This window comes from Peromyscus leucopus, chromosome 5 (genome assembly GCF_004664715.2).
Source record: "Peromyscus leucopus breed LL Stock chromosome 5, UCI_PerLeu_2.1, whole genome shotgun sequence".
Taxonomy (NCBI): Eukaryota; Metazoa; Chordata; class Mammalia; order Rodentia; family Cricetidae; genus Peromyscus; species Peromyscus leucopus.
The window spans coordinates 38995729-39019335 of NC_051067.1; the positions used below are offsets into that span (position 1 = coordinate 38995729).

The 23607-nt window shown below is 44.1% G+C and overlaps 1 pseudogene; it reads left to right on the forward strand.

Moving 5' to 3' along the window:
* The first annotated feature begins 9235 nt into the window (after window positions 1-9235).
* On the forward strand, window positions 9236-10573 carry LOC114702077 (annotated as a pseudogene).
* Window positions 10574-23607: the final 13034 nt, after the last annotated feature.

Below are 23607 nucleotides of genomic sequence, written 5' to 3' on the forward strand. Positions count from 1 at the left end.
CATGTATGTCTGTACACCACATGCTCACTTGGTACCTGCAGAGGATGGAAGAAGGTATCAGATCCCCTGGAGTTAGTTATGGATGGTTATGAACCACAATGTGGGTACTGGGAATCAAACCCAAAGAGTCCTTGAGTTCAAATCTCCAGTATGCACGTAAAAAGCTGGGCATAGGCTGTGTGACAGAGCTTTTCCTGGGGAGATGCAACACCCATCTACTCACCCCAGATGGGGAACCCACGTGTGGTAGTTTGAATGCAATTGGCCCTCATAAAGTCATAAGGAGTGGCATTATTAGGAGGTGTGGCTCTGTTGAAGTAGGTGTGGCCTTATTGGAGGAAGTGTGTCACTGTGGGGGTGGGCTTTGAGGTTTCCTTTGCTTGAGCTTCAATCAGTGTGACACTCAGATCATTTCCTGTTGCCTGAGGGATCAAGATGTAGCTCCTTCTCCAGCACCATGTCTGCCTGCATGCCTTCATGTCCCTCCATGATAGTGGACTAAACTTCTGAAACCTAAGCTACCCAATTAAATGTTTTTCCTTTGTAAAAGTTGCTGTGGCCATGTTGTCTCTTCACAGCAATAGAAGACACCATGACAGACCAAAATATGGATATCATGAACTCCAACTTGGCGAATGAGTTTTATTGGAGTTGCTTATAAGAATACGGGTGTAATGTTACGAATAGAAATAACCCAAAGACAGCTACATCATCCAAGCCCATCCAAACTTAGGTGACAAACAGCTTACAAATCTGGGAAAATGGAGCACACTGCTCACCCTGCAGGCACCTCACTCAGCAGGTTGCAGAGTGTCCTTTCCAAGTGCCTCAATTCCTCTAAACGTCATCCAGGCAGCTCAGCTGGTTTCTGCTTCTTCCAGGCAGCTGGTCTGTTCTTACAATTTTCTTTGCAGCTTTTCTTGTCTGAGTCTCCTTTGCAGGATAGCTTGTTAAAATCTTTGCAGCTCTGTCTGACTAATTCTCAAAGGGACTCTCAGCTTTTATTGCTTCCTCTGGCAGGGAGGAGCCTAGTGAATCTGGTCAGTTTCAGGGACTTCCTGAAGCTCCTTTGAGTCACTTGCCTTCTGGTTTAAGGACATCCCTGCAGGATGGAATGTTTCAGAGGAAACTGTTACACAGTAGCACATGAGGTGAAGACAAGGAACCCTGGTCAGCCAGTCTTGACCACTGGTGAGCTCCAGCTTCAAAATCAAAATGGAAAGTGATAGAAGAGATACTTGACATCTACCTCTGACCTCCACATGCACACACATTTGTATACACATGTGTATGTATGCATACACACACACATGCACACACACAATCTCCTTTTGAAACTATGTCATTTAAATGATGGGGCTCTCAACTTCACACCAGATTAAAATCATAAGAGGTGATAAGTGGTGTGCGAATGCAGAGCCAGTAACTGCTGATGAAGTGAGCAGACCATAAACAAAATCATTGCTGCGTTTGGAGTAATTGGTGTATTCTTTGAAGGCATCGTGAGAGCTGTGTGTGTTGGCACACAACCATTATCCTAGCACTTAAAAAGCTGGGGCAAGAGGATTGCCCCCAGTTGGAGGCTAGCCTGGGCTACATAGCAAGACTCCATTTCAAAACATCAAATTCTCTTGTGCTAGGGGTATGTGGGAAGTGAAAGGCATGATGATCACCTGAGTGTAAGAGCTTAAGACTCTTCTGGGCAACACAGAAAGAGTCTCATGCTGTCAAGATCTCCGTTTGTTCATTTCCCAAATATTGAGCGCCTACAATGTGTCAGGCACTGGTGTGAACCTAACCTTGATCTCTGCACGTAGCAACGGTTGGAGTGCAGCAACCCTGCCTGCCACCAGCAGATGGCAGTAGTAGACGATGGCAATTGGATTAAACCCTCTAACCGAACCTGCCATCAACTGTTTTCGTGCTCCTGTACGTCTCAGGGACGGTTACCAGGGTGAAGGCTTCACATCTGAAACGTAAGTGCAAGTGCTCAAAGGACTAGCTTGAGGATGAAGGGAGATTCAAGGCATCTGAAGTTCCTGTCACAAGGGACGGGCTCACAGACAGGACATATTATTTAGCATGCCTGATACTGATCTGACATTTTACAAAATGCCAATCTGCGAAGAGAGAAATCAAATCGGAAGGCCGAAAGAAGACTGCCCAGCAGGACGCTAGCAACTCCCACCACAGGAAAACAAGTACAACAGAACCCAGCACAAGCGTAAGGCAAGAAGCTGGAAAGATTCGAAGTGGTTGCCTTCTCCACAGGACGTTTGGAAGTACTGGGCTGTCACACCCTAGCTCATTAACTCAAGGTCTTTACAGATTCTTTGTGGCTGTTTTGGTCGGGGGTGGGGGTGGGGGTGGGGGTGAGGGTAGGGGGGTATTTGGCTTGCAAAGGGTAGCCCCACAGCCAAGGAATTACAAAGCTACCAGAGAGCTAGGTTTGACTCCAGCTCTTTGTTCCTTGGACAAAGGGAACACAGTTGGACCACCAAATGACTCAGATAAATTGAGCCAGAATTTGGAAGCCTCAGAGTAAACTTACCTCACTTCCTGTAAAGATTGGGGGTGGGGAATAGAGGACATAATTGGAGGTAAGGGCTGGGAGAAGAATGACTCCATCATGGGAGTAATTATGAACTTTAGGGTGTGGGTAACGTCAGAAGAACCTCAAGCAGTCTGTTAAAGAGGCAAACCAATTCTAACTGTAATTCCAAACTTCTCCCAGGTAGCAAGTGGAGAAGCTTTGTGGGAAAGGATGATGTTGAATTTGAGATTGTCTTTCCAGTCCGAGGATTCCAGGAGGTGCTGGGTGGGGTCAAACACAGGTCTTCCTCCTTGGTAGGGGAGGACTCCACCGACTAGCTACATCCCCAACCCAGGAAAGGCTATTTTTTTTTCAATAATTGAGTAAAACCGAAATTTATTATAAGCCACAGTCGTCCTAAGGACCTCCATGCTATATATATAGCCTCTATGGTTCTAAGGGTTGTGGTCTGATTGTTCTTTATTTTATATCTAGAATCCACCTATGAGTGAGTACATACCATGACTGTCTTTCTGGGTTTGGGTTACCTCACTCAGGATGATTATTTCTAGTTCCATCCATTTGCCTGCAAATTTCATGCTGTCATTGTTTTTCTCTGCTGAGTAGTACTCCATTGTGTATATGTACCACATTTTTTCCATCCATTCTTCCATTGATGGGCATCTGGGTTGTTTCCAGGTCCTGGCTATTACAAATAGTGCTGCTATGAACATAGATGAGCATGTATCTTTATGGTATGAATTAGCATTCCTTGGGTATATGCCCAAGATTGGGATGGCTGGGTCTTGAGGTAGTTCGATTCCTAATTTTCTGAGAAACCGCCATACTGATTTCCACAGTGGTTGTACAAGTTTACATTCCCACCAACAGTGGAGGAGTGTTCCCTTTGCTCCACATCCTCTCCAACATTGGTTGTCATTGGTGTTTTTGATCGTAGCCATTCTAACAGGTGTAAGGTGGTATCTCAGAGTCGTTTTGGTTTGAATTTCTCTGATGATTAAGGATGTTGAGCATTTCTTTAAATGTCTTTCAGCCATTTGTAGTTCTTGTTTTGTGAATTCTCTGTTTAGCTCTTTAGCCCATTTTTTAATTGGACTGTTCAGTATTTTGATGTCTAGGGAAAGGCTATTTTTGCAGGGAGATCACTGCAGTCTGAACTGATGGGCAACATTGGCTGTGGTAGCAGTAACCTCAGTTTGATAAGCATTTCTATAACAATAACCTCATTTGTATAACATTCCTATGACACAAAGGAACAAGGAGGAAACACACAGACAACGCTGATGTCTTAAGATCACCAGGCATCAGCTCTTAGGATTATTTTACTTCTCACAGCAGCAAGATGTGGATCAGCAGGTAAGGGTCCTTGCTGCCAAGCCTGATGATCAGACTTCATCCCCAGGACCTCCATGGTAGAGAGAACCAGTTCCCAGAAGTTGTGCTCTGACTGCTGCATGAACATTGTGGTACACACACATACACACAAATAAAGAAATAAATGTAAAAAAATAAATACATAAATTTGTCACATGACTAGATTTGTTTAGATTAGGAAATTTGAAAAGTACCAGCCCTGTGTAGTCCTGTCCCTGGCCGTTTTGGGTCTTTGACAGATGGAAAAGAATACCTCCTTGTTTTAAGTAGCCTGTCCTTAGTTAGGAACAGGGTCATCCATCTTAACAGGATCCTTGGTCACTTGCTGCATCGTCTCTGTGAATAACTTAGGTCGTTTACTGTTTGTCTGGTGATTTTTTTTTTTTTTTTTTTTTTTTTTGGCCTGTGGCTAAGAATTCATGGAGAGGGCTGTTTATTTATTTACACATATTAAGACACTCGGCGCCTTCTCTTTCATCTTGTGGATATTCTCTCTAACTGGTGAAGGCGGTGGCCTCACAGAACCTTTTCTTCTCATTTGTAGTTCTCATGCGGCACTCACCTCCTCATCGCGAGTATCAGGGAGTGTTTTCTTCTAGTGCTTTGGTTTGGGTTTTGGTTTTTGGAAACAGAGTTTCTCTATGTAGCCCTGGCTGTCCTGGAACTCACTCTGTAGACCAGGCTGGCCTGGCCTCGAACTCACAAAGATCCACCTGCCTCTGCCTCCCGAGTGCTGGGATTAAAGGCGTGTGCCACCATGCCTGTCTTGGACCTATTTCTTAACCTTACCTCAAAGATGCCCAGCTTTTCCTGACAGTGGGGATGTGGGTTAAGCTGAGCACACAGTGATGAAAGACAGAGTGTGGCTCTCCAGCTCTAGTTGCCTGAGAAGGGTGGCTCTGTCCCCTCATCCCAGAAGCTTCCCTTTGCAGCACCATCACAGAAAACCACACCTGATCCCCCGCCCCAGGGGATGCAGTGACAACACAGCCCCTGCACCTAAGGCTCAGGGACCGTCACAGAAGAGGCGACAGGAAGACTGGAGGAGCCAGAGGACCAGGAAGCCAGCTGTGAGACTGTGTCTCCTAGAAATGACAGGGAAGCTGCATCCACGTGCAGCAGGACCCCCAGACCTTAGCACAACTGACTCCATGATGGAAGTACCATTCCGCCTGTAAAACTCAGCATGTAGGCAGCACCACCTGCCAAGATGAAAACAAAGACCGAATCCATCAAAGTCCATAGTTCTGAGAAAATCTCTAAATGTACTCATCGTGCTTTTTGGCTTCTGTAGTTCTGCTTCTGGCTAACTGTTCTTGTAAAATGAAGTATGTCAACCCAGCACAAGGATTTTGTGCTTAAAAAATGCACCCTAAAAATACTTGGGGCTCCACTGGGATCCTGAACACCCCGTGTAGTCACCAGCCAACTAATAAAGACTTTCTGTTGGCTAACACTCATGTTTGAGCAGTCTTCTTTGGGGGGTACCCCACAACATGTGATACCTCCACAATATGGCTGCCTGAAGAAGACCTAAACAATGGCAACACCAATGGCCGAGCTGAAGTGGATGGAAGAAATCTGACGGGCTCCCACTCCTGGACAAAGACCTATAGGCAGCTAAGGACTGCAAAGAGGAGAATTAGTCTTCCCCAAGGATGAGCTCCCTAATTGGTTGCACAGAACCAAGTTGTCAGTGCTGAAATCATATACACACACACAACATTAGGCTGAAACAGCAGGGTGTGTGTGTGTGTGTGTGTGTGTGTGTGTGTGTGTGTGTGTGTGTAAAAGAGTAATAATCAAAGAGAGAGGGGGCCATGAATTTGAGAGGGGGTGTACATTGAGGGGGTGGAGGGAGGAAAGGGAAGGGGGAGATTATGTAATTATATTTTAATTAAAACTTAATCATGAAAAATAATGATTTTCATTCACTTATTAAAATGACTGGAAATACTTCTTTTCTGTGGCTGTTTATTCCTCCTTCCCCCAAGACTAAGTTTAATCCTCCTTGCCCAAGACTAAATAAAGCAAAACAGAACAGAAACAACTGTAGGCAGCATTTTCAAGTGTGTGTGTGTGTGTGTGTGTCCCTTTTCTTAAGATAAGATCTCCTGTAGCCTAGGCAGGCCTTGAACTGAACAACCCTACTGCCTTGGCCTTTGGAGTGCTAGAACTCCAGGCATGAGCCACCAGTCCTGATGACTGGTTTTCTATTTTTGATGGGGGGGACAACTGATCTTTGATCTTCTGCCACAGCCAGCCCCACCCTCCTCCATACCCCCAGCTTTCGAAGCTTCACTTTGCTCCATCAACTCCCATGCCCCCTGCACTTCTGAGCCTCCTACACGTACATGCCCGCTGCATCCCCCTCTTCCCTGCTGGGACTTGCTGGTGTCCCTGAAAATCGTGATAGAGGCCTCCCGGAACGCCTGCCTGGATGTACATGTTCGTCACAAAGCATAGCCGTGTAGCTCTGAAGTTCCCCACCCACGATCAGGGCTTGCCAAGTAGTCCTCAGAGGGGAACAGGTGGCCTTTTGTTAGCCAGTCCCCAGATGTCAAAACTGTTGATTTGAAACATTGTTATCCCCTCAAGCAGAGTAAGAGAGAGTTTACTCTGAGCCAAACACAATGGGTCAGGGCCTGGAAAAAAAGACTTAGGTAGTTCCAGGTTGTGGAAATTGTTATATGAACTTCCACAGTCACAGAACCAAAAAAAAAAAAAGTCACAATTTACTGTTTACCAAATACTTTAGGGGGACAGCAGTAAGGTGGGTAACAGCAAAGAGAAGACATCTTTGCTATAGCTTTTATATGTTATCTAATGATGTTGGGCATCTTTGAGGTAAGGTTAAGAAATAGGTCTAGTGTTGTGGAATATTAGTTGAAGGTGTGTTACATTTGTTTATGCTGTGGAACATTTGTTTAATGATGCAAAGATGTGTTGCATTCTTTTGTGTTGCATTTGTTTAACTCCATGAAGCTGTGTTACTTTGCCTGTCTAAAACACCTAATTGGTCTAATAAAGAGCTGAACGGCCAATAGCTAGGCAGAAGAAAGGATAGGTGGGGCTGACAGACAGAGATAATAAATAAAAGGAGAAAAAGAGGAGTGAGAATAGGAGAAGGAGAGGAGGACATCAGGGGTCAGCCACCCAGCCACACAGCAAGCCACAGAGTCAAAAAGAAAGAGAGGGACATAGAATAGAGAAAGATAAAAGCCCAGAGGCAAAAGATGGCTGAGATTGGTGGATGCTAGTAATCTGCTAAAAATATAGTCCAAAGATTTTACTGAATAGTCAAAGGACGTTACATCAAGTACAGAAAGCAGGTAATACGTTCCTCACTCTGTAATTACAAGTAGGTCATTTGTGACTGTTAAGGGCATTAACGGCGCCTCAAGATACATTTGCTCTAGATCTACAACATTCTAGCTTGTTGCACTCAAGAATTTCTGAGCTTCGGTGCAGGAATGAGCTTCCTTCTGTGGACAGTAGTTCACTGTGCCCCTGCAGACTTTTCATTCAAGGATGATTAATAACCTTGCGGAGTGGGGCTGGGCACGGAGCTCGGTTTGTAGAGTGCTTGGCTGGCGTACATGAAACACCCATAAACACTGGGCATGGTGGCACACAGCTGGCAGAGACATGCAGAGTTCCAGATCATCTGTGGCTGCCTGGAGAGTTCGAGGCTAGCTTGAGCTCCACACAATCCTGTCTCAAAAACTTAGCAGAGGAGTCTTTTAGTCATTGTCGCAGGTTATAAACCTTGTTGCTGACCTCAGTCGACTCATTGGAGAAGGAGGTTATTTGGGGCTATAGTTGGAAGCAGATTTCTCTGAATCCCTCCCCTTTACATATTGTATTATACATGGGAGTTTTAGGGCAGAAGACCGGGTTGCTAAAGCCCCAGCAAGCTGAATAGGCCATGCATCCTGGCAACAAATAAGTAAAAGAGACAGTCATGGTAGAAAACAGAGATTTACTCAACATGTTGCAAGAGGAACAGATGCGGGGGTCCCGTGACTGGAGTTCACCTTCACGGCACATGAGCTTTGTGTTTAAGCAAAGGAAGAACTGGAGCAGGAGAGAAAGAGGTGTTGCTGAGTCTGCAGCCCTGGTCAGGGCAGGGATGGCTTCATCACTGTCTCCACTCTAGTTCTGCAAGGTATTCCAGAGAAGTCTGTAATGCTCAAGTCAAGCTGGTTCTCAGGAGGTGAACCTATCTGCCCCAGGGCAACCTCACCCCTGAGATAATTGCCCCCGTCTGGGGTGGGGTCCTGTCCTGCCAGGTTTTACAGCTCTTGGAATCCAAAGTGGCTGCAGATTTATGTCAGTGGTTACCTTTGTGCCCTGAGAGGGGGGTGAGGCATTTAGTTAGACAGACACTGCCTGAGCGATTGTCACACCTGTGCAGGATGGAGCCGCTCACTGAGTGTGGTGCTGAGCCAGACGGAATGAAGGCGGAGCTTCCGGCTCTTGTCTGCTTCAGTCACCTCACGCTCGTGCTCTTGAGCACAAGCAGCTTCTGGTTCATGTTTAGTTATGTACATCTGTGTGTGAGTGTGTGCACGTGAGTGCAGGGAGCGGCAGCCAGGGGAGGGCACCGGGCTGGAAGAGGGCTGGAACTCAAGGTTCAAGTTGCTGTGAGCTGCCCGACCCGACCCGGAACTGGCGCCCTCTGGAAAAGCGGCAGGCACTCTGAACCATCTAGCCATCGCGCCAACCCTCAGAAAAGTAGCTCTTAGTGCCCCTTCTACGGCGTTGCCTCTTGCCCTTTCCTCGTCTGCTTCTGACTAGGTTGTTTTGGGTTCGATCTTTTCAGAGTTCACCTCCAAAGTTAGGCAGCTATGAACAGCAGGGACCGTGTGAAGTGCAGGAGAACTCGATGACCTGTCTGTACTGTCTGTCTTACCCCTCACCCCTTTACACCAGCTTCTGACTCAGAGATAACTTGTGTCTCTCGTTCTTGGGATTTTTCTTTTCAGTTTTTAAAGGCAGATTCTTATCTAGCCCAGGCTGGTCCCTAACCCATTATGTAGCTGAGAATGTTCATGAATACTGATCCTGTTGCCTTCACCTCCCAAGAGCTGGGATGACAGTCACCTCCTCCTGAGGGTTTTCTTGCATTTTGCAGTTGTTGTGGTTTGACTGTGAAATGTCTCCAAAAGATTCGTGTGTTTGAACACTTGTCCCCAGTTGGTGGCGATGTTCTGGAAGGCCGTGGAACCTTTAGGGAGTGGTTCCTTGTGGGAGGAAGTCGATCATTAGGGGCTGGTCTTGAGGTTTTATAGCGCAACCCCACTTCCTGTCCATTTTGTGCCTCCTGCATAGGAAGACACCTTGACTATCAGCTTCACACTCCTGCCGCCATGCCTGCCCCATCAAGAACAACAACCTTTTGAACTGCAAGCCGAAATCAACCCTTTCCCCCTTACAGTGCTTCTTGTCAAGCACATGATTTCAGCAACAAGAAAAGGCAACGATAAAGAAAATCGGGGTTCCGGGCTGCAGCTAGGTTGGCAGTGTGCTTGCCTAGCACCCAGTGCCCTGGCCTTTATTCTCCATCACGGCATAAATTGAGCATAATGGTGAATGCCTGCAGTCTTGGGACATGGGAGGTAGAGTCAGGAAGATGAGCAGTTCAAGATTGCTGTTGAGCCCTTTCCCCTGACTGGTAGCTCAGAGGCTACAGGATGCCTGGAGTTACTGAAAAGGATGTCAATCAGCAGGAGGTCTTCAGAGCTCCAGTGGCCTTCCTTAAAAAGTATCCAAAACTGAAAGTCCCTGTTGTTGTTGGTTTTTACTTTTTGGGGGGTCCCGCCACCCAGCTTCCAAATAAATCACACACAGAGGCTTAATCTTAACTATGAATGCCTGGCCTTAGCTTGTCTTAGTTTCTAGCCAGCTTTCCTTACCTTAAATTATCCTGTCTGTCTTTTCCCTCTGGACTTTTCTTTTTCTCTTACTTATGTAAATCTTACTCTAAGCTTGCTGTGTAGCTGGGTGGCTGGTCCCTGGAGTCCTCCTTCTCTGGCTTCTAAATCTCTCCTCCCAGTTTTTTTTCCTTTTATATATACTCTCTGTGTGCCAGCCCTGCCTATCCTTTCTCCTGCCTTATTATTGGAGGTTCAGTTCTTTATTAGATCATCAGGTGTTTTAGACAGGCACAGTAACACAGCTTCACAGAGTTAAACAAATGCAACATAAACAAAAGTAATACACCTTAAAATAATATTCTACAACAAATCTGAAATGGATAGCCATAGTCCAGTTGACCAAACAAAGAGCTTGCTCCCGATGATGATGAGAACTGTTTCTACACATCAACTACTTCCATACCACAGTCCCTGTACCTGTGGGGTGGTGCTGGTGTTGGTGTCATGACCGAGATCTAGGCAGGCATCAGGCTCAATGACTTCAGTTGAGGCTCCAAGAGTGTGGCCCAAGGGATCCTCTAAAATCTTAAAATTGCTCAAAGTGGTTGAAGATCAGGTTGGAGGCTACAAGCTAACATCTCAGGAACAGAGAAATCTTGACAGGATCTCAGGGCTGGTGGCAGCTGCCAACAAGAAGCATTAGAACAAAGGCTGCTTTGTTAATAAATTGCTTCATCTATTAAAAAATAGAATTCTTAGCCAGGCAGTGGTGGTGCATGCCTTAAATCCAAGCACTCAGAAGGCAGAGGCAGAGGATCTCTGGGAGTTCGAGGCCAGTTTGATCTACAAAGCCAGTCCCAGGACAGCCAGGGCTGCTATACAGAGAAACCCTGTCTCAATACTACTACTACTACTACTACTACTAATAATAATAATAATAATAATAAAATAAAAATAAAAATAAATAAATAGAATGCTTGCCTTTAATCTCAGCACTTGGGAAGCAGGCAGATCTCTATGAGTTCTAGGCCAGCCTGGTCTACAGAGGGAGTTCTAGGACAGCCAGGGCTATAAAGACAAACCCTGTCTCAAAAAACAAAACAAAACCAATATAATTCTTGGCTACATAGTGAGTTCAAGGCCATCCCAGGCCATTTGAAACTGTCAGAGAAAAAGAGAGAGAGGCAGAGAGAGCTAGTCCATGTTGCTACATGGGGAAGAAGAATCAATACCTTCAGGGTCATGGGCATCTACTTGATGGTTATTTCTTTAGCTTGGCCTTTTAGAAAAGTTTGTTTTATTTGTATTTATATGTACACATGTGTCCATGTACAGGTGTCCGCAGAAGCCTGGAGACAGAGTTAAAAGCAGTTGTGAGCCCAATGTAGGTGATGGGAGCTGAACTCAGGTCTTCTACAGGAGCAGCACCTACTCTTAAGTGCAGAGCCAGCCCTCCAGCCCCCGTTTTGGTCTTTTGGAGACAGGGTATCCTTGACCTCACACGATCTTCCTGTCCCCTCTTCTGCAATGGTCCCTGAGCCTTAGGTGCAGGAGCTGTGTTAAAGATGCATCCACTGGGGCAGGGCACTCCTGGATCAGCTGTCCTCTACATTTTGACCAGTTGTGATTTTCTGTGATGATGTTCATCTACTACAAAGGGAAGCTTCTTCGATGAGGGGTGAGAGCCACACTTATCTGTGGGTTCAAGGACGAAGTTTAGAATGCAGTCAGAAATTATGCTGATCTAGTCAAGTGGAAGTAGTAGGTTCTCTAAGCTCTGTGATCTCACCAGCCCTGGGTAGTTGTCTGGATTTCCAACAAGCATGATTTCCCTCCTGCTGAGCAGGCTTTAAGTCCAGTTAGACAGCGGTTGGTTACCGTCAAGATATGAGTACCACTATTGCAAACCTTAGGATATCTTGCCATGCTAGCAATTGTTACAGTTTATAGTTGACACAGCTGGAAAGGAGTTTTAATTGCTTTCTTTACTTGGCAGCTAGCATAGCACCTTTGGTGCTATGAAAACTAGACCGTGTGTGCATATGTGTGTGTGTGTGTGTGTGTGTGTGTGTGTGTGTGTGTGTGTCGGGGTGGGGTGCAGGGACTTTCTGTCAGATCCAGCTAGAAAAGGGGGTTTCTTATGCTTGGTGTTGGGGTTTTTGTTAGTGTCTACGGCTTAAGTAGGGAGCACTGTCAGCCCAAGTGGCACAGCTTCATTTGGTAGATGTATGTAGTATGTGTAATTTTAGGTACATGTAAAATAATTCCTTATGGATTTTCTTTTTTGTTTTGTTTTGTTTCCATTGGATGGCTCCAGCCACATCACAACTTGAGACAGGGTTTCTCTGTGTAGCTTTGCGCCTTTCCTGGAACTTACTCGGTAGCCCAGGCTGGCCTCGAACTCACAGAGATCCGCCTGGCTCTGCCTCCCGAGTGCTGGGATTAAAGGCATGCGCCACCACCGCCCGGCTTCCTTATGGATTTTCAAACATCTTTAAGTGTTATTTGTTCCTCCTGTCCCCTGTGCTGCACTGACATCCCTTTGCTCCCCAACTAAAGCCATCCTCCCCATCCTCCCCATTTCTCCCTTCCTATCCCCTGTATCCTGAGATTCCTACTCCTGGCCCCTCCACAGTGGTCGCTTTCCTGGCTTCTGGGTTATGCCCTCCTATCTGAGTCTGTCTCCTTTACCTGGGCTCAGGTTTCTGCTTGACTCTGCCTCTCTTCATTGTCTACTGGATTTGGAATCGCCTAGGAGATTCACCTCTAGGCATGTCTTTGACAGTGCTCCTTGAGAGGTTTAAGTGATGGAGGGCCAAGTTGTGATGTGGCTGGCGCCATCCAATGGAAAAATGCCAGCTGAGCAGCAGTATTTACAGCTCTGCTTCCTGACTGTGGGCACAATGTGAAGAGCCATTCATACGCCTTCATCCATGTTTCCATCATGTTGGAGTGTGTCCTCTCAAACTGTGAGCCAAAATAAATTCTTCTATTCACTTGCTCTTTGTCAGGTAGCTGGTCCCAGCAACAACAGAAACAAGTAATATGTAACCATCTTATCCCTTGGCCATCCTAGAGGCACAGAGATGAGTCACTGCCTCTGACTTTTTCCCTTGAGTCATTTGGGTGTCAGAACCAATAGGACTGATCTATAAACACTTCTGTGACAAAGGACTGAAGCCCCCTCATTGGCCACCCTCAGCTATGTGGAGCCTGCAGGGAAATTGCCCTTGAGATGAGAAGCTACATCCTGGAGCAGATCGGGTAAGGAACCTAAGATTGATTCCTTATGGGATCATAATGTAACAGGAATGAACAGATTCAAGGTCATGAGGCAGGGCCACACTCTGACCCAGACTTCTTATTCTAATTTTTCCTGTTTTAACCTAAAGCTCATGTCTTGTGTGATTGTGGTAGCTAGAGCTAGTAATCCCAACACTTAGAAGGCTGAGTCAGGAGGATTGCTATGAGTTTGAAATTAGCCTAAGCTACATCGTGAGTTCCAGGCCAGTCTGAAGTACAATGAGACCCTGTCCCCAAAACAACAACAACAACAAAACTCCCCATTCCCCACTGAAGTTCATGTTAATCCTCCAAGTCACTGGACTTCTGTGGTGGTTTGAATAGGTATAGCCTCCATACACTCATCTGTTTGAATGCTTAGTCCATAGGGAGTGGCACTATTAGGAGATGTGGCCATGTTGGAGTAGGTGTGGCCTTGTTGGAGGAAGTGTGCCATTGTAGAGGTGGGCTTTGAGGTCTCATAAGCTCAAGTCTTGCCAGTGTGTTTTAGATTCCTGCTGCTGTCTGTCGATCAAGATGTAGAACTCTCAGCCGGGCGGTGGTGGCGCACTCCTTTAATCCCAGCACTCGGGAGGCAGAGCCAGGCGGATCTCTGTGAGTTCAAGGCCAGCCTGGGCTACCAAGTGAGTTCCAGGAAAGGCGCAAAGCTACAGAGAAACCCTGTCTCGAAAAACCAAAAAAAAAAAAAAAAAAAAAAAAAAAAAAGAAAAAAAAAAAGATGTAGAACTCTCAGCTCCTCCTCTAGCACCACATCTGCCTGTATACCGCCATGTTCCACCAAGGTGATAATGGACTAAATCTCTGAAAATGTAAGTCGTCTCCAATTAAATGTTTTCCTTTAGAAGAGTTGCCATGGTCATGATGTCTCTTTGCCCCAACAGAAACCCTAAGACAATGCCATTGATCTTTTTTCCCAGTGTGGTCCTATTAAATCTCCTTTCTCTGCTTTTCACCATGGCTTGTCTCTTTAATTGGTACATTGGGATGGGTGCCAAGCACAATTTGAGCAAATGCCAGAGCCCAGGCTTCTGCCCTAAAAGTCCAGTTACTAAGCCAAGCCCAGTTACCTCTGTATTTCCCTGGGAGCCTAGCCCAGGAACCCAGTGGAGGGGAACAAATACTATAGTGAGATGAACCTTGGCCAGGAAGTCTTAAGTTCTCTTTTGGCTTGAGTCTTGAGAGTACTCTGGCTTTAAAGTTTCTCCACAAATCTAAATGTCTTGATAACAAGATCTATTTATTACATCTCCTGAACTGAATTGCTTCTGGGTATCTTGGCTATGCCAAACCTCATCTTTTCATGTCAGGTGCATGTAAGTTGAGTATTTGTATTAGGAGTGGGGTAAGAAGCACAAGGTTAACATCTTCACCAATTATGGAATGTATCGCATTTCATTAGTTACAAGGAAGGGCTTCTATGTATCATGACAGCATGACTACCATCGAAGTGCAACTGTTTCTGAATTAATACTGAGTTGGTTTTTTCCCTTCTGCTCCCTGAGAAGTGCTACTTAGTGGTTTTGGTAGATTGTAAAGTGCAGGCAAGGAAAGGGAAAGAAAATGCCTGAATCCAAGACCCAGCTACAGTGAAAATCAACCCTAGCCACTGGGTTTCATCGGCATCCCTGTTAAACATGACCCCCAGTTTCCCTCATCGATTATTTCTAAGCAAATGGCAGATTTTATATAATTTCACTTGTTAATACTTGGCAGGAGTTTTGTTTAAAAGCTGTTTACCTCCCATCATCTCCAATGCTAAGTGAACAGTGAGCCAAGTCCTCCCCCTTTTCTTCTTCCTTCCCTTCTTTTTCTCTCCTCTCTTTCTCTCTCCCTCCTCTTATTTGGCCCCACCCTGGCTCATGTAGCCCATATTAGTCTAAAACTTGTCATATGTCTAAGAATGACTTAGAACATTACTGCCTCCACCTCCTGAGCACTACGATTACAGAGCAGGCATGCGCCACCACGCCCAGAAAGTGCTGTGCTGAGGATTAACCCTGGGGCTCTGGGCATGCTGTGAAAGCACTCTGTGAGCTGAACTATACCCCTAGTCTGCAAACTGGGTCTTCCTAAAGATATTCCCAAATTAGTTAGAATCACAGACTTTTTTGTGGTACTTGGGATTGGTCTTCCTAAAGATATTCCCAAATTAGTTAGAATCACAGACTTTTTTGTGGTACTTGGGATTGAATCGGGCCCTCAAACATGCTACAGCCAAGTGCTGACCACTGAGCGACACTGTTGGTTGGCATAACACACTCTATTAATTCACTGAGAAGGACATTTTTATTTTATTTTTTAACAGAGTCTCATCCTAAAGAAAGTTGGTCTAGAACTCACTACATAGTCCAACCTGGCTTTGAACTCCTGTCTCAGGTGGCAAATACGAATATTGTAGGTGTGAGCTCTCAACCCCATTTTATACATTCCTTTATGAAGGCCCCTTAACACATGGTAGTTTCTGGGGTGTGAGATTATCTTAAAATCATTAAAAGGTAAGGGGTAGAGTTATAGTTCAGTGATAGAATGCTTACCTGACACTGGCAAACTCCTGCTTGCTTCCCAGCACACACACACACACACACACACACACACACACACACACACACACACACACACTAAACCAACAAATAAATAAATGCTATATACATTTTTAAGAAGTGCTATTGGTTTTCACTGTCACAGGAAGGACCGGAACTGAGTCAGGGGTTTTCTGTTAGCTTGCTGATGGCTCCACTTCTGTGTGTTCTGTCACTGTGGGTTTAGTCACTAGACAATATTGTCTGAATGGCAGTATTTTAAGTCATCATAAAAGCATTAAGTATTTTTGGCAAGTGCTTTATTCAGATTGTATTTTCTCATCATAATGAAATGCAAAATGTGATACGACACAGATGCTCATGTAGAATTTAAAATAAAAATGCACGTGTCAAGCCAGGTGTGGTGGCGCACACCTTTAATCCCAGCACTAGAGAGGCAGAGGCAGACAGATCTCTATCAGTTCAAGGCCAGCCTGGTCTACAAATCGAGTTCCAGGACAGCCAGGGCTACACAGAGAAACCCTGTTTCAAAAAACAAAAAACAAACAAACAAAAAAGCACATGTCATTTCCTGTTGTTTTTGCTCTTTTGAGGGCTCACCACCCAGTTCCCAAATAAATCACACACAGAGACTTATTCTTAATTATGAATGCCTGGCCTTAGCTTGGCTTGTTTCTTGCCAGCTTTTCTTAACCTAAATTATCCCATCTACCTTTTGCCTCTGGGCTTTCATCTTGCTCCATTTCTGTATACTTTTCCTTTTTTACTCTGTTGCTGGTTGTATAGCTGGGTGGCTGGCCCCGATGTTCTCCTCCTTCTCTCCCTTGTAGCACAAATCCTAATTGATCTTAGTAATACAAACCTGGAGTCAGATGTCAGTGAGAAAGTTGAAAGATCAGAGAAGCAGAGCAGTCAGCCACTAGAAAGAATTCTTACCTCTCAGAATCCTCAGACTGAAAGGGGCTGAGCTCCTGTCTCCTCCTGCCTTATATTTCTCTCCCTGCCTCTACCTCCCTAGTGCTGGGATTAAAGGCATGAGATCCCAAGTGCTGGGATCAAAGGTGTGGGCCACCACTGCCTGGCTTTGTTTCTTTTAGACTGGATCAATCTTATATAGCCCAGGGTGGCCTTGAACTCACAGAGATCAGTCTGCCTCTACTTCCTGAGTTCTGGGATTAAAGGTGTGTGCCACCACTGCCTGGCCTCTGTGGCTAACTAGCAGCTTCACTCCACACTCTGATCTTCAGGCAAGCTTTGTTTGAATACATACAAAATATCACTCTTACTCCTTCTCTCCTCTCAGATTTCTCCTTCTATTTATTCTCTGTGCCTGCTAGCCACACCTACCATCTCTCCTGCCTGGCTATTGGCTGTTCAGTTCTTTATTAGATCATCAGGTGTTTTAGACAGGCACAGTAACACAGCTTCACAGAGTTAAACAAATGCAACATAAACAAAAGTAACACACTGCAAGATGAATCACTAAATGGTCTTATTAATAAAAACCTGGAGCCAGATATTGGGGTTAAAACTGAGAGATCAGAAGAATAGGACAAGCCACAGCCAACCTTACCTCACCAACATCTCAGTTTCCAAAGAGACCTACTTCCTATATACCCATGCCTATATGCCTTTCTGCCCCTGCAGTCTCACTTCCTCTCTCCACCCAGCTATATCACTTCCTTTTCCTGCCCAGCTCTATCACTTCCTGTCTGTCTGTACAGACCTCCAGACCTTTATGGTTAACTAGTGTTGGAATTCAAGGCATATGCCACCACATCTGGCTCTGTTCCCAGTGTGGCCTTGAACTCACAGAGATCTGGATAGATCTCTGCCTCCTGAATGCTAGGATTAATAGCATGTACTATCATTGCCTGACTTCTATGTTTACTATAGTGGCTGGCTTTTTCCTCTGATCCTCAGATAAACTTTATTAGGGTGCACAGTACATTGGGGGACACAATATATCACCACATTTCCCCTTGTTTGCCTAAAATAAAAAATAAAAAATTATAACTAATATGAGAAAAACTATATATAATAAGTACATTAACTATATACAATATGTATAAGCAACAAATACATCAACAATGTCTAGTCCATTTGCATTTGACAAATTCAGAAAAAATATTCCATTATCTATCCTGTTTTTGTGAATCCAAATTTGTATCTAATTTACCTTCTATCCTAATTTGCATAACCCAAACTATCTTTTTATGTCTTTCAAACTTATACACTTAACACCTCTTAGTGAGTTTCTTTTCTGGATTTCTTAACAAGGAAAACTATAACTATCTAATCTTCAACTCCCTCAGAAACCCAAGATGGAAATAATATTACCTAGTAAAACAGGAGTGTAAACAAGCGACTTCCAAAAAAATGTGAGTTATGGCAGAAACAGTCAGCTGCCTGGACAGTCACCCGAGGTTTCTCTGCAATGTTGAGGCATCATCTTCATCCTATAGGCTTAGCACATCTGACAGATTCATCTGTGAAGCAGGATTTAAAGGGATCTAAAGAGCCTTCCTACTTTGTCTTGGCAAAGATCAGCAGCCCTTTGTTTTGTGTCCTGCTTGTCCATTTTGGACAGCATACTGTCAGTAGTCCATTTGAGGGCACTTTCTTGCTCAGTGGCTAACTTCTGCCACAATGAAAGTAAAGTCCAGGTGGAGTTTCTTCAGTGCCCATCATCTATGAAGTAGATTGGTGCTGCCAGAAGCAGACATGTCTCATAGTCATAAAAAAAGGGAAAAAAATTTATGTTATTAAAACATCTTAAATGCTGTATTCTGCAGATCTCTGAAATATTTGAAGATGACCTGGCTATTTAAAATATATCTCTGCTTGACATTGAAAACATACCTACTATGACTACAAGTTCAATTGCAATGTCTAACTACTAACTTACATTTCTTTCTTATCCTAAATAGTTGGTAATAACTTTCAATGATTAGCAAATTGCATTACATTGTTAAATGAACTGTATAGGTACAATATCTTAAACAAGATTAGAAATATATGTACAGTATTTTCTAACAAAATCAATCTCAAATTTGTATCAATATACATAATTTGTATACAATATACAAAAATCCAGTCCAATGTAAAATATTTAAAACTAGTAGTTGCTTTCTAAAAGTAGATTCAATAATCTACCTTTTTATCTTTTCATATCTATATAAATCAATCTTAAATTAGTAGCAATATACATAATTTTATACAGCATACAAAAATCCAATCCAATGTAATTTTTTAAAATAGTAGTTTAAAACTAGTAGTTTAGACTAGTACTAAATATAATATTTAAAACTAGTAGTTGCCTTTTAAAAGTAGATTCAATAATTTACCTTTTATCTATATCATATTTATATCCTTTCTTTTTTCTTGTCAGAATAGATTCAATAATCTACCCTTTATTCTATCATTTCTGTATCTTTTTTTTCAGAGCAGATTCAATCATCTACCTCTTATCTATATCCTCTTTTTTTCCAAACAAGAACCTTAAATCTAATCTCCTTTGTTTAGCCTTTCTCCTGACCATTAACAATAACAACTTCTAACCAACCATCCTAAACAATGACATCCAAAATCCATTGAAAAACCCAAAACCACCCACCCCACCTCTTGGGAATGTGGGTATCATGGTCTTAAAATTACTTCCTGCTGTCTGGGGGTGAAGGCATCTTTAGGGGTTCCTGAAAAGAAAAATGTTGAGTTAATTGTCAAGTCCTGGGAGAGGTAGCTCTATCATTTGTTGTCCAGTATCTGCATAATGTGAAAGTGCAGGGCTTATCTCAAGTCCTTGCTCCTTTGAGGCTGTATTATCTCAGCTAGCCAGCTGTCTCTGTCATTCTAGATTTTTGGAAGTTGCTTACAATGTTCTTCCTATTTACTTAGGTAATATTATATCCTTCTGGGGTCTTTGATGTAGTTGAAGACTAGATAATTATAATTTTCCTTCGTTATCATAAAAGATAAATTAGATATGAAACCTTAGACTCACAAATATAGGATAGATAAAATATTTTCTTTAAATTTGCCAAATATAGACTAGATAAACTGCTAAGCAGCATGGACCTCTGCCCACTTCTAGTTTTGGGAAAGCCAAGCTGAAAGCTCATGCTGAGCACTGCATTCAGCCTTCCTAGAGCTCTAAAATGTCAATGCTTGTGCTGTGGCAAGCATTTTTATTTAAATTTTTGTTCCTACTTAATGTACTGGCTGCTCAAGGGCTCACCAGCTTGCAGAAACTCTTAAAGGAGCCATAACCTCTCTTTTTTTCCCCTCAGCTTTCTTAAGCCTATGTAGAAATTGGGCCCCCATTGGAAGGCCAAAATGTTGTTTGTTTTTGATCTTTTGGGAGCCCGCTATCCAGTTCCCAAATAAATCATACATGGAGGCTTATTCTTAATTACAAATGCCTGGCCTAGCTTGGCTTGTTCCTTACCAGTTTTTTCTTAACCTAAATTATCCTGTCTACCTTTTGCCTCTGGGCTTTTACCTTTCTCTATTTCTGTATATCTTTCTTTCCTAGTCCATTGCTGGTTGTGTAGCTGAGTGGTTGGCCCATGATGTCCTCCTCCTTCTCCTGCTCCTTCTCTCCTGTCAGATTTCTCCTTCTATATATTCTCTCTGCCTGCTAGCCATGCCTATCCTTTCCTCCTTCCTTGCTATTGGCTGTTCAGTTCTTTATTAGACCATCAGGTGCTTTAGACAGGCACAGTAACACAGCTTCACAGAGTTAAACAAATGCTACACAAACAAAATTAACACACCTTAAAATAATATTCTACAACGATTTCCCAAATTAACTTTGTCATCCAGTATTTGTTACATTTATTGCACTGTGTTAACATCTTAAAGTGAGGTATGGTTGATGCTCAGCATAAGAACACTTGTCCTGTGTGCAAAGTTCTGGGTTCAGTGTAGATCACAATAAGGAAAAAGGGGGGGGGCGGAGCTGGGTGTGATGGTGCACATCTATAATACTAGCCCTTTGGAGGCTTCAGGTTTGAAGTCAAGCCTTGGCTACATAATGAGTTCCAGGTTAATCTGGCTACAGAGTAAGACTCTGTCTCAGAAAATGAAAAAAAAGAAAAAAGAAAAAAGAAAGAAAGAAAGAAAGAAAGAAAGAAAGAAAGAAAGAAAGAAAGAAAATGAAGTAGGGGCCACAGATGGGGCTTAGATGGTAGTGTGCTTGCCTAAAATGTAGAAGCCTTCCTCGAGTTCTATCCCCAACAGCACAGGGCCAGGCAGGATGGTGCATGCTGTACTTTTAGCACTCATAAGGTAGACAGGAAGATCAACAGTCCAAGGTCACCCATGCCTACATAGTAAGTTTGAGACCAGACTGGGCTACTGGTGACATTTTGTCTCAAAACACCCCAAGGGGTGGAGAGTGATTTATCAATTAAGAGCACTGCAGTTCATACCAGCACCCACATGATGGCTTACAACCCACCATAACTCCATTACCAAGGGTCTTACACCCTCTTTTGTCTCTTCAGGAATTTCACACACCTGGTATACTGATATACACACAGGTAGCACACACACATAAAAATAAATCTTAAAAAAAAATCTTAAAAAAATTTAAAACCACAAAAACATCATTAAAATCAAGAAGTGCAGAAGTCCTGGATTACAGGAGTGCCACTCAGCCTTCCTTTACCCTTGCACGTATCCAGGCCAAAGGCCAAAGAACTTTGTTCTTATTTTCACAATTTTCCCATAGTGTAGTAATGGGACTAATCTATGGAGTCTATTTTATGAGCAAAGGAATTTATTTGGGGGTTAATTCACAACCATGGGAGATTTATTTTAGAGTCCGAGAAAGTTGAGCTATGTCCCACACTGATCTGCCTGGTCCAAGATCTCAGCATCCAAAACCATGACATAGCAAAGAAAGAGAGACTGTAGTGCATCCCAGCTCTTAAGGGTCCCCCAGTGGCCACACCTCATTGGCATGTACATTAATGTCATAGACAGGTATAACAGCTACCTGCTACCTCACTGGGGCGGGGTGGGGTGCTTCAGGGCATGGCTCAAACAGCCACCCACTACAGTGTGGTGCCTTCGGGGCTATTTTTGAAACTTCATTGTTTTATCCAGAAAAATGTTAAACCACGTGCATTTGAAAGACTGTTTTGAGTAGTGCTTCCCACTTACTGTAGGGGGAAATAGTTAATATATGAAGAAAATATGTGGTTTAGACAAATTGCCAACTTTATTAACAAAGAGGTAAAGGTCTGAGGTAGAAAGCTCAAATCAACAAGTGTTTACTGGACATTTGTAATAGATTTTCTGCCCACCCATAATAGGTTTCTCTGCTAACGCAGTAAGCCGGATCAAGGTGAATTGAAAAAGTGTAAGAACTGGTTTATTTGAGTGAAGCAATTCCTGATGGGTTCTCAGTCCCAGATATCAAGGCCCGAGAAGCCGCATCCCTGAACTAAAGCAGGGACATTATATAGGTTGTAGGTGAGGGGTGATGAGGTTTCTGCCACAAGCTGGGTTTGTGCCTAAATATGGTCAAATGCTGCCTGCTTTAGGTGGAGACTTGGGTGGCTGGCAACTTCAGGGGAGGAAGCTGCAAGCGGCTGCCAAGAATGCCAAACTGGGCTTTTTGGTACCTTCCTTTACTTCAGAGAGTCTCTGAGTGGGCGGGGTTTGGAGCCATAGGAATGGGGCTTCTCAGTGTAGACGGAGCTGGAGGTTCCAACTGAACAATCTGCCTTGTCCAGGTTGTTGAGGCAGAGGTGCTTAGCTGGGTGGTGGAGGCTCCTCTGACAGTGTGTGAGGCCCTGGGTTCAGTTCCCAATCACACAGAGATACTTCCTACACTTCCCGCCTTCAAATTACCTACCGTCTAGTTAGGAAACAACCAACTCTCACCTCCCCCCACTCCAGTCCAGGACTCAAGGGTTAAATAGTAAAACTGGACAAAGCCAGAAGAATGAAGGAAGGCCCTTGTCTGTTTGGGTTTCTCAGTGTGTTTTAGTCTTAGGAATCTCAGCCATCTAAAAACCCCTGTAGAAGTTTCATCAAGAAGGTACACAAATGATGGGTTTGCAAACAGCAAGAAGCAGATAGCCCGGGAGAGGCTTGGAAGGAGTGGAGTCTGGGGGCCTGGGAGATGGCTCAGCTGCGAAGGTCCTTTGATCTCTCTGAAATCCACATAGAGCGACCAAACTGATTCCCACAAGTCGTCCTCTGACCTCCCTCCTCCCAACTTTGTGCACTCACAGTAACAGTAAATTACAAAAGAATGGTGTCTTGCTGAGTCAGGGTGGGGGCTGGGGTGGGGGGGGTGAACCAGGTGGGAAGGGCCAGCCAGAGACTCTCTTTGAGAAGGTGCTCTCCCAGAAGAACGGTCACCATTTTCATCAGAACAGTGGTTAATTACTTGCAAGAAATCTTTTGACTTCATAGAAGGAGGGGGTTGGGGGAGTCAATGGAGCCTTATCTGAGATTCCAGCTGCTCTCGTCTACACTTCTGAGCCAGTGGTATGTGATTTGACTCTCATTGCCTGTGGCCTTATGGTCTTGGAGGTGCGAGGGTATGTAAAGGGTGATCTCCTAACAGAAAAGAGGCACACCATTTGTACAGCTGTGGGGAAATCTTCATCCATGCAAGGGTATGTGGCTGTTTTGGGGTCATCCAAACTCCTTCAAGTAACCCCTCACCCATGTTCTGTCAAGTCTAGTAACCTCATTGGTTCTCCAAGACGGAGTTCGGTGGAATTGAACTCTGTAGTTGGGGAACCATAAGGAGAGTATTTACAGTCTTCCCAAGGAAAGAGTTCCACCAACAGCAATCCAGAGGAAACGTCAGAGTAGAAACTGCAGATTATTCCTAGGGAAGCAAGGTCTTTAAAACCAGACTACCAACTCAGACAGAGAGCTCACACTAGGAGTCTCAGTCCCCGGGAGGCTGAGGCAGGAGAACTGTGGCCCA